Source organism: Euleptes europaea, chromosome 14 (assembly GCF_029931775.1).
Source record: "Euleptes europaea isolate rEulEur1 chromosome 14, rEulEur1.hap1, whole genome shotgun sequence".
Lineage (NCBI taxonomy): Eukaryota > Metazoa > Chordata > Lepidosauria > Squamata > Sphaerodactylidae > Euleptes > Euleptes europaea.
The window spans coordinates 22,132,066-22,143,630 of record NC_079325.1 but is presented as its reverse complement, the minus strand read 5'-3'; the positions used below and the strand labels follow the sequence as shown (position 1 = coordinate 22,143,630).

General features: G+C 45.1%; 1 pseudogene; it reads left to right on the top strand.

Annotated features, from left to right (window-relative positions):
• The first annotated feature begins 202 nt into the window (after positions 1-202).
• On the top strand, positions 203-11,204 carry LOC130487406 (tubulin alpha-4 chain-like; annotated as a pseudogene).
• The last annotated feature ends 361 nt before the right edge of the window (positions 11,205-11,565 follow it).

Below are 11,565 nucleotides of genomic sequence, written 5' to 3'. Positions count from 1 at the left end.
AAAAGTTCACGGAGCTGCGCCCGGGTGACTCATTCGTTTGATGCTGGAGGTGTGATCTCGTGCCGCTGTTATCTCGATGGCTTATGAGGGGCCATTAATTATGTAGATAGAGGGTGGGGTGGGCTGCCTGCGTATCCTTGTGAAATGGCAGCTGCTAGGGACTCGGCCTGGGCACAGAGAAAATGGATTCCTCTGGTTCTCCATGAGGGGCTTCTCTGCCCACGGTTCCTCCTTGACGATTTCGTTCGGTAATACAGGAGCCTCTTTCCATGGCCTCTGGGCTTGACACAGGTCTGGGATGGCTGGGACACGTGTCTGTTCAGTTACCATGTAACATAGTCTGGGAGATGGCAACCATTTGGCTTAAGATGATGCATGTGACTAATTTCCTCCCAGGCAAATGTTTCAAAAATAGAATGTAGATGCTTTTGTATGAAAGAGAGCAGGGAGGGACTGTGTCAAAATTGCATCCTGAGAGGTGCCCAGCAAACAGCTGGCTGTACAACAATATTTTGAACTTCTGTTAGCCTCCCCTTTTTATTTATTGAAGGCATCAGTTGATAGAGTCGACACAGGCCTTTTTGGTGGTCAGTGAGGACACCTTTCCTTTTTCATCAGTGGATAAACTGATGGGATCCAACCCTTTCTCTACCTCTAACTACTAGGTCCTAGATGAAATCAAGCCTGAACTCTTCCTAGAAGCAAAAAAGACTAAACTGAGGCTCTTGTTCTTTGGTCACATCATGAGAAGACAAGACTCATGAGGGGGGGAGGGGACAATAATACCAGAAGAAGTCGAAGGCAGCAGACAAAGAGGAAGACCCAGCATGAGATGGATTGACTCAATAAAGGAAGCCTTCAGTTGTAAGACCTGGGCAAGGCTGTTAACGATGGGACATTTTGGAAGGAGTTAATTCACATGGTCGCCATGAGTTGGGAGTGACTTGTTGGCACATAACACACCCAATAACTTCTAGAAATGGTGTTAATGTTTATACCCCGAAAATAGAGACACAACTCTACTACTGGAAGCCTGGCATCTATCCCAACAGCTTTCTCTTTGCAGAAAAGTGCATCCTTCCTGTTTGTAGATCTGGAACCAACGTTAACAGATGAGGTGTGGAATGGGACATACACTACAAACATTTTTTTCCACCTGAATAGATGATTTCCGGCAAAGAAAGTGCTGATGATGGTTATACAAGAGGTCACTAGACTGTGAGGAAAAGAGATAATTGACATAGCACTGGAATATGTCAGGAAGCTGGCAGATGTATATTGGCTTGCAAGGATTCCTGATTTTCCACAGTCAGGAATCCCATAGTCAGATGGGTTCCATCAGAAGTAAAACTTGTCTTCTTATGGAACCAATCTGACTATGGGAAGAAATCAAAATTAGAATTTGCTGTATACATAGCTCCCCAAGTTTCAGCTGCTGTTTTTGAGTCACCCTTACTTCCCACACAAGGCTTGAACATTCTGACTGTGCCTTCATGGTTGACAATGAAGCTATCTGTGTAGGAACCTGGACACTGGACAGCTCTACCTACACCCAACTCAACCATCACATGGATCAGGTTCTCTATCTCTCCTCAATTGCTGCATCTCCCCGAAGAGACTGGTGCCTTAAATGTGGACCTGACAGTGTTCCAGACAAACTTCAAACCTTGCCCCCCAATATTTCAGCAGAGAAAGCCTACCATGAGCAGCAATCTGTCTCTGAGATCACCAGTGCTTTTTTTGAGCCATCCAATTAGATGGTGAAGTGTGGTCATATGGTCATATGGCCTGTGGTATGTTACACCATGAGCATATTGTGCCAAAGGATGCCGGTGCTGCTATTGCCATTATCAAAACAAGGTATAACGTTCATATTATAGTCTGGTGTTAAGGTAGCCACTCATTACTAGCCCCGAACAATAGTTCCTGGTGGTGACTTGGCCAAAGTCTGACAGGAAGTCTGTATTAATTCAGTAGGCATTACAGCAGAAACCTGGGCCTGCCCGAACCGCAACCTTGATTTGAGGAATGCCACCAAGCGTTCTTTTGTCCATCCGTATGATAGAAAAGAGATGGAGGAAGGAGTATTTTCTGAGGCCTGAGAAGATCTGGCTGCTCTTGAGGCACTCTGTTGCTGGGATTTGCTCACATGGTGAACACATGAACACATGAAGCTGCCTTATACTGAATCAGACTCTCGGTCCATCAAAGTCAGTACTGTCTACTCAGACCTGCAGCGGCTCTCCAGGGTCTCAGGCAGAGGTCTTTCCCATCACCTACTTGCTTAGTGCCCTGACCTGGATGGCCCAGGCTAGCCTGATCTCGTCAGATCTCAGAAGCTAAGCAGGGTCAGCCCTGGTTAGTATTTGGATGGGAGACCACCAAGGAATACCAGGGTTGCTGTGCAGAGGAAGGCACTGGCAAACCACCTCTGTTAGTCTCTTGCCCAGAAAACCCCAAAAGGGGTCGCCATAAGTCAGCTGCGACTTGACGGCACTTTACACACACACACTTGCTTAGTCCCTTCAACTGGAGATGCTGGGGATTGAACCTTGGACCTTCTGCATGCCAAGCAGATTCTCTACCACTGAGCCACAGCCCCTCCCATATAGCTCCTTCTCTCTTGTTGTAGCCAATCACAATGATTAGTGCCTGTTGACTAAATAGAAGGGGAGATAGGGATGGCACCCTGCTAGTCTCTAGGTTTGTTTTTCCATTGGACAACCCTATACTCGTTGAGAACCCAAGATTATATACAAGTACTAGTAGGTCTTTTGAACAGTGTGTAAGATATGGTTTGTGTGTGTTGCCATCTAGCGGCCAATAGGCAGATTTGATTCATTTGTTTAGAAAAACAAACTGAGCATGCTGAGGGAGGGGGCTGCATTCTCCCTCTCTTCAGAAAGGCAGGGTCAGGGGAAGGCTAAGGTCTTCGTAAACTGTGCTCAAAACAAAGCCCCGTGATGGTTGATGGGCCCATGAGACAGTCACCTTGCTACAAAAGTTAAGCAGATCTGGGTGTGGTTAGATGGGAGGCCGGAATCCTATACAGCTGCTGTTGCGTTCCATGATGGTCAAAAGGTAAGCTGAAAATAGAATAAATGAATTATATGTTAGTATTGCTGATGTGGCCTCCATATTCTACCAAGGAAACAAGGAACAAACATTAGACGTGTCCGTTCTAGTTCCCAGGCTTATGCCTGTGCAAGACGTGAAGCTGTGGCTCAACAGTAGAGCATCTGCTTGGCATGCAGAAGGTCCCAGGTTCAATCCCCGGCATCTCCAGTTAAAGGGACTAGGCAAATAGGTGATGTGAATGGCCTCTACCTGAGACCCCGAAGAGCCGCTGCTGGTCTGAGAAGACAGTACTGACTTTGAAGGACCAAGGATCTGATGCAGTATAAGGCAGCTTCATGTGCATTATACCAAGGTGGACCATTGGTCCATCTAGCTCAGTATTGTCTCCTCTGACAAAATCATAGCTTCACAACTGCAATTTAAAATCTAGTTTGACCCTAAGGACATGACATTTTTCCTTATGCTATCCCAGGTCCTGGCGATCAGATGTGTGCTGTGATTTCTATACTCACAACTCAGTTCCCGGGTTGATTTGGATTGGAGCGTAGGGTATAGGAGAGGGGACTTCCCTTTCTCGGGTCCCGCCGCTGTTTTCCTAAGATGAAACAGCCACATGGGGTGCTATGGCTCATCAGAGAGCCAGCGTGGTGTAGTGATTGAGAGCAGCAGATCTAATCTGGTGAACCGGGCTGGTTTCCCCACTCCTCCACATGCAGCCTGCTGGGGGACCTTGGGTTAGTCACAGTTCTTGCAGAACTCTCTCAACCTCACCTACCTCTCAAGGTAATTCACAGTGGGTAGCCGGGTTAGTCTGTCTGCAGTAGTAGAAAAGGGCAAGAGTCCAGTAGCACCTTAAAGACTAACAAAAATATTTTTGTTAGTCTTTAAGGCGCTACTGGACTCTTGCCCTTTTCTACTACCTCTCAAGGTGTCTGTTGTGGGAGGGGAAGAGAAGGTGATTGTAAGCCACTTTGAGACTCCTTAAAAAGGTAGAGAAAAGCGGGGTTTCTTTTTCAGTAGGAAAAAGAAAAGGGAAAAGACAGACAAAATATAGCTGTCAGTCTTTTGTCTTTCCAACCAAATAGTTGTGTGTGTGTGTGTGTGTGTTTGCTAGGCAAAAGGAGATAAGGAGGGACTTCATCCTATCTGCCCTGTATCATTTTGCCTGTCAAACACACACACACTTCTGTAGTCCATTTCCCTACAAACAGAACTCTAGCAGAGTTTTCTGCAGCGTGGTGTGCTGGTTAAGCGTGGCAAACTCTAATCTGGAGACCCGGGTTCGATTCCCCACTCCGCCACATGAAGCCTGCTGGGTGACCTTGGGCCAGTCACAGTTCTCTCAGAATTTTCGCAGCCCATGGGCAATGGCAAACCTCCTCCAAAAGTCTCTTGCCTTGAAACCCCAAGGGGGGGGGGTGTCACTGTAAGTCAGCTGTGACTTGATGGCACTTTCTACCACCACCAATTGACCTTCAGTATATGTCCTAGTAAGCCCTATTGCTCTAAGCATTTGACAGAGAAAACTCAACATGTATCCTTGACAAATCTCTCTGCAAGGGGGGGGCGCGTTCTGTTCCACGGAAAATGCAATTGGGTGGGGGAAGAGGATAGCTCTCCCATCTACATCTGCCTTCAGAAAAAAGAAAAACAGAAGCAAAATCTAATAATCCTAGGAATTGCTGCTAATTGAATTTTCGTAATGGCTTTTCTGTTTCCTTGTATAATTCTGATCTGTGCAACCATGCAAACCCATTCCAGAAGCATTAGCTCAATATTTTTAAGTAGTTCAGATTCAGAATAAACATTATTTAATGAGCTAAAAAGGCTAGCAATCAACAAGTTGGAAATGCAAGTTCAAGTTTTTGATTTGTCTTTTTTTTTCTACAGGCATAATTAGTATTGAACAGAAGCTGTAAACACAAATGAGGTGTTTGCAGAAATTACTCTGTCTTCTACTTTTTCAGTTATTGTAGTGTAGTGGTTAGAATGCCTGAATGAGACTGGCTAGGCCTGGGTTCAAATTAGGATTGACCGACTTTCTCTACCACTTAAGGAAGAATGAAACCGGCTTACAATAACCTTCCCTTCCCCTCCCCACAATAGACACCCTGTGAAGTAGGTGGGGCTGAGAGAGTTTTAAGAGAGCCATGACTAGCCCAAGGTCACCCAGCTGACTTCATGTGTGGGAGTGGGGAAACCAACCCAGTTCACCAGATTAATGTCCACCTCTCATGTGTAGGAGTGGGGAATCAAACCTAGTTCTCCAGATTAGAGTCCACTACTCCAAATAGGGTTGCCAGGTCCCTCTTCGCTACCAGCGGAATGTTTTGGGGGCATGGCCTGAAGAGGGGAGGGTTTGGGGAGGGGAGGGACTTCAATGCCATAGAGTCCAATGGCCAAAGCGGCCATTTTCTCCAGGTGAACTGATCTCTATCAGCTGGAGATCAGTTGTAATAGCGGGAGATCTCCAGCTAGTACCTGGAGGTTGGCAACCCTAGCTCCAAACCACCGCTCTTAACCACTACACCACACTGGCTACAGACTCGGATTGTAATTCTTTGTTTGTAAGAATATATTAGTCCATGTTTCTTGTTTTATCTGGCTAAGGGCCGTAAATAAACTATCTATTACCACACTGGCTACATATAAAGCACCTCCCAAGGACCACTGATAACATGGTTTGATAAGGAAAAATAGGAGAGGCCTTTATGAATTTACTGTAACCAGCACTGTATGAAACAGAATGCTGTATTAGATGGGCCTCTGGTTTGATCCAGCAGGGTTCTTATGAAACAGATTTTTTTTTCTTCAGAAAAGTGTTCCTGTTAAAAAGAGGAAAGAAATGTCAATAGAAGAAAAGTGGAGGAACCTTTTGGAACTACGTAATGCATTCTACCAGGAGCCTACAGGCTGTCTGTAAGCAGCTGTCACATGCTTTGCGCTTTGCTTTTCTCCTAGGATGAAAATTATTTATAAAACTTTGTCCCGCATCTTTGCATCATACAAGAGAACAACGAAAGCACAGTCTGTACCTGGAGCCAGCGGCTTACCAGCGAGGTTTCTGGTGATGTGCGGTGTTTTGTTTTTTTCCACCGTCTGAAAATTGCCCCAGGGAATTTTTGTAGTCCATTTCGACTGAGGGATGCAGAAATCAGAAGATGTTCTCAGATGTCGTATGCTCCGAGATAAATGATTGGCCAGATCTGACACTGAACATGCACTACCCACTGCTATATATTTTGAGAGAAACGGGTTCTGCAGAATATAGAAGCCTCCTTTCCAAAAGAAGAGTTCTTCCAAGAAGGAGACCACAAAGCCATCTAAAGGAAGGTAAGCTACTCCCACGTTTATCAGGTCTTTGCAAAACTCATATTAGCCATTTATGCACAGGAGGTTTTGCCTTGGGTTTGCCGCTCTCTAGATGCACATTTTCCCCATCCACATTCTCCAAACTCAACAATAAGCCCCCATGCAGAGGCCTGAGCATTTGGATGGGGAAAATGTGTATCTAGAGAGCTGCAAATCCAAGGCAAAACTTCCCATGCATAAATGGCCATAGTTTCCCTGTTATCCCAGTTGATTTACATTTGTCTTAAGCTACTTCAAGCGACTTCAAATGGGCATGTACTGAGCCTATACTGTAATTATCAGGACTTGGTTTCACAGGAAATAGTTACGAGCAGGACATCAGATTCAAAGTAGATGTAATAACCCCAGAGGGTTCCAAAGAGCAATGTAGGTAGATGGAATTGCCTTGGCTTTTAGTTTTGAGGGAGCTATATATGTTACATATCAGAGCAGATAAACTGCCTGATGCTTTTTTCTGCAAATATTCTGCATTAAAAAAACATCATGCCGGCAAGGTTTTTAAAGGCCTGCTCTTGCACATTAAAATCCACATGTTGCTTTTATAAACATCTCCCATCAAACGCTATGTATGCCAGTTTATAGATTTAATTATATAGAATGTATGTTGTTATAATGTAGCTAATTGTTTACATTATTACAATGTATAATTTGCATAGTTCTGTATAAATTCAATTTTATACGATGTGACGCTAAGTATGGAAGTGTTGATTCCTATGTTGGAAAAAATTGCTTTCTGGTTCCTTAGAGAATCCAGGAAGGCATGAAATGTGTAACGTTTAGCCATTTGTAGATTCTTCTATAGGAGTCCCGTGGCGTAGAATTATAAGCTGCAGTACTGCAGCCCAAGCTCTGCTCATGACCTGAGTTTGATCCCGACAGAGGTCGGTTTCAGGTAGCCGGCTCAAGGTTGACTCACCCTTTCATCCTTCCGAGGTTGGTAAAATGAGTATCCAGCTTTCTAGGAGTAAACTGTAGACGACTGGGGAAGGCAATGGCAAACCACCCAGTAAATGAAAGTCTGCCCTTATAGTATGTTATCAGATAAGAATCAGGAGATGACTTTAAAGGTGGCAAAATTTGGCTGGCTGATTTTAAAGATCAGGAAATCTTGGTGTACACAGGTTCAAGAAGAATCATAAGCAGCTAATATTGAATATCTTCCTTTTTACTTACGGTATTTCCATCTGTTTTATTATTTACTATTATTTTACTTTATATTTTAGTGATGATGAATGATCATCATATGAAGATTGATTGAAGACATGATATTTATATTGACAACCTATGTAACATTTTTAATTCTACGTATATAATAACTTACTTATTAATAAATACTTACCATAATAAATACTTACTTACTAACCTTACTAGTAAACGTTGGGATGTGACATCACCCCATGGGACAGTAATGACCCAGTGCTTGCAGAGGGGACTACCTTTATTTTTAAACAAGAGTCTTCTATTAAAATTATTCTTAAATGCTCCAGGTACTCATGCACACTATTGGGTTGTGAGCCTTATTGCCCTTACCAACCCACCCACTCACTCGTATTTTTCTTGCAAGAACATACAGCTGTCCCTAACCTTAGACTACAAAGAGGTGCGCTGAAGTGCCCTTTCAAGTTTTTCTTCCTACCCACTGGCATGCTAACTCCCCCTATGAATTGGCAGGTTGGTTTGGGAGCGTAAACTCTAATAGATTTTCCTTTTTAAAAAAGCTCTCAGTTTTTTCAATTAGCAAAACTCCCAAGTATCATAGCAACAGGAAGAGGTTATGAAGTTGTCTCTAGGATGGGACACCACAGTCAATTCAGTCTTCTGATTTGTGAAATTCTGAAGTCGGCTTCAGTAATAACAAGACACCCTGATGGTTTTTTGGGTGACAATTGCAATCTCATCCTATCAATCTGTATCAGGGCCAAACTACATATGAATGGGTGATCCATGATTAGACTAAGGAGGAATGGACTGACTTGGGTAGAGGCTACAGCAGTGAAAGAGAAGGGTTTCACTGCACCACATTGTCTTCTTCTCCATCTGGGATTATTTGCAGCCCAGAGGGGTGAGGCTGTCTGGTTTTAATCAGGAAAACAATGCCAGGACCTCCGAAAGCTATGAAGGAACCCCCCACCCCAAGGCAAAGATTCCCTCTGGTCTTCCCTCACTTATTCCAAATCCAAACCAAACATCACATTTGCATCATGCATGTAGATGCAAATCACATAATTTGCCCAGCTCTGAGCTTTTGGAATTTTGCCTCTTACTCCTGATGTGCCCCCCCATTAACATAGAGTCCAATGGAGTAATGAAAGCAAGGAGGCTGGTGTGAGCTTACGGCTTGCTTTATTGGCCAAGAAGTCATAACCGGGTGATCCAGGATCCAGACAAAGAGCTCCGTGATCCTGTCACACCGAGGGAGGGGCAATGCAAGAGGTTTTATAGACATTTGACATTCCAATGACATTCGATGTTAGCTTGTCAATGCAACGTCATTAGTTTCTACAGCGCCTGCGTGAGCATTGCTACATTAATGAATAGAACTCTATTGTTCCCTTGCAGGGTGAAGCGAAACTTAAAGGAGGAATAGGTGGGAGGAAGGCTGTTCCCTTATGTGAGAGGAAAGATTCCAGCCTTTGGCATGTGTGTGTGTGCCTACTTGCTAAAGGAAAGGGGGGTGGGGCCACTGACAAGCGGCTTCCGTGGGTATGCGTGTAGCTTGCGTGTCTGAATGTGGTTAGGTCGGCACAACACTCCCCACCCCAGCATCCCTGAACACTGTGAGGGGAATAGCTAAGCAATCCCCCCATACTCAGACCCTCATTCCTTTACCCCCAACTCTCTGTGCTGCATAGAGTCAAAATATACCTCAGGAAAAGATGAGATGAGAACTAAAAGGTTGGGTGCTGAAATCTTCACAGAAAACAATTTTGAAGGGGAAGGCGACATCACCAAGGTATTCTGGGAGACAGTTCTAGGCAAAGGAGCATTAAGGGAGAAAGGACAGAGCCATTTGGGCAGAAGACCTCCAGATAGCTGAGAACCTACGTGTGCGCCCCCCCCCCCCCCCCGGAACAAATCACCATCACCCAGAGCCATTTGGGATCAGAAAAATGATGTGTACCTGATTCCCATTTTGGGTTGCCAACCTCCATCTGGGGCCTGGAGATCTCCCAGAATTAGAACCGATCTTCAGGCGACAGAAATCAGTTCCCCTGGAGAAAAAGGCTGCTTTTGAAGGGTGGATTCTATGGCATTATACCTTACTGAGGTCCTGCTTCTCCCCAAACGTTTCCCTTCCCAGGCTCTACCCCCAAAATCTCCGGGTATTTCCCAACCCAGAGCTGGCAACCCTAATCTGAATCTATTTCTAAAGAGAGCCAGCATAGTGTAGTGACTAATGTCTGGCTTGAATACCAGAGAGCTGGTTTGAGTCCCCACTTAGGGAGCTAACTGGGTGATTCTTTGACTAGCCACTCTCTTACGGTAGAGACAAGCGGGGTATAAACACCAACTCTTCTTCTTCCCTACCTGTCTTGCATGGCTGTTGTAAAGAAAGCTGTGGGATTACACTGAGGAACAAATTAGGCTCTGATTGAAGCAAACAGGGGCCTTTTATGGATGGCTCTTTCCCTCGCCATCACATAGGGTTGCCAGGTCCTTCTTCGCCACCAGCGAGAGGTTTTGGGGGCAGAGCCTGAGGAGGGCAGAGCTTGGGGAGGGGAGGGACTTCAATGCCATACAGTCCAATTGCCAAAGTGGCCATTTTCTCCAGGTGAACGGATCTCTATTGGCAGGATATCATTTGTAATAGCAGATCTCCAGCTAGTACCTGGTGGTTGGCAACCATACCATCACCCCATCGATGACTCAAGTCTTTGTTTTGATTATGCATGCTATTTCCGACCGTCAGAGGTCGCCTCGCTCTCCCCCTGAGCTTCCCTGCGTTTTGCCCGCGTTTTCAGAGACCTGTTTTATCTCGAATTTGAAAACGCGGGCAAAACACAGGGGGAGAGCGAGGCGACCTCTGACGGTTGGAAACGGCATGCATAATCACAACAAAGGCCCAAAGTCATTGGAGGGGTGACCACGAGGGAAACAGCCATGCATAAAAGGCCAGAGGTGTCTGTATACCTCTTATAGTTCACGGGTGGTTAGAGAGCTTCGGATTGCCACTGGAAGCTCTTTTGTGGATTGAACATGCCTTTTTTCTCCTTTCAAAGACTATAATGCAGAGAAATCTGGCTGCAGCAATCCTCTTGGTAGCCCTGTGCGGTGATGTTGGCCTTTGCCGGAGGAGCAGCTCAAAGCGCAATAAAAAGACCTCCGCCAATAGCGATACCAAACCGCCATCCCCAACGACGGCGTCGCCTGTCTCGGGAAATCTCTGCCACGATGGTCCAATGGTCGAGGATGTGGCCCTGGAGCCTCAGGATGCCGAGTTTTACAAGGATAATTGGAAGGATTTTCCCAGTGGCCTTCATTACCCTGACTGTTTTTCGTCCCTGCAGTCTAACGTGACCCAAGAATCGCGCGTTAGTGAATGTGTTAGCTTCACAATGACTTCAAGCAAGCTGAATTTACCTGAAGGAAGGAATTCAAACGACCAGAAGGCCAGGGTGATGTGGTACGTGATCAACCACTTGTGTGCAGCGGAATCGTGCAGTCGCCCATGCTCAAGCAACGGAGGCCTTGGTTACTGGGGTGAATTACTGATTATCAGCCTGATAAGTTGTAGCATTCTGGCTACAGGATAAAATCACAGGGGCCCAGTTGCTGATATGAAAACCAAGCAGGAAATAAGCAAGTAGCAAAAACTTCCTTTCGTGCTTGGGTTTCTACTGTTGAGCAAACCAGTGAATCAGCAGTAACATCCATCCTGTGGTCTTTTCCCAAACATCAGTTTTGCCAATGTATGCTACGCATTTTAGCTGCATGCAAATTGCTGTAACAACACAATCAGTTACTGCCACAGTGAATGGACATTGTGTTTATTGTATACACCAAAGCTGTACTTTTAAATGTCACAGACTTGGTCTTCATTGACTTTGGAATCTATTGCTTGCTACTTTTTGTTTTTTGTTTTGATCCTATGTGAATCTCTCTCTCTCTCTCTCT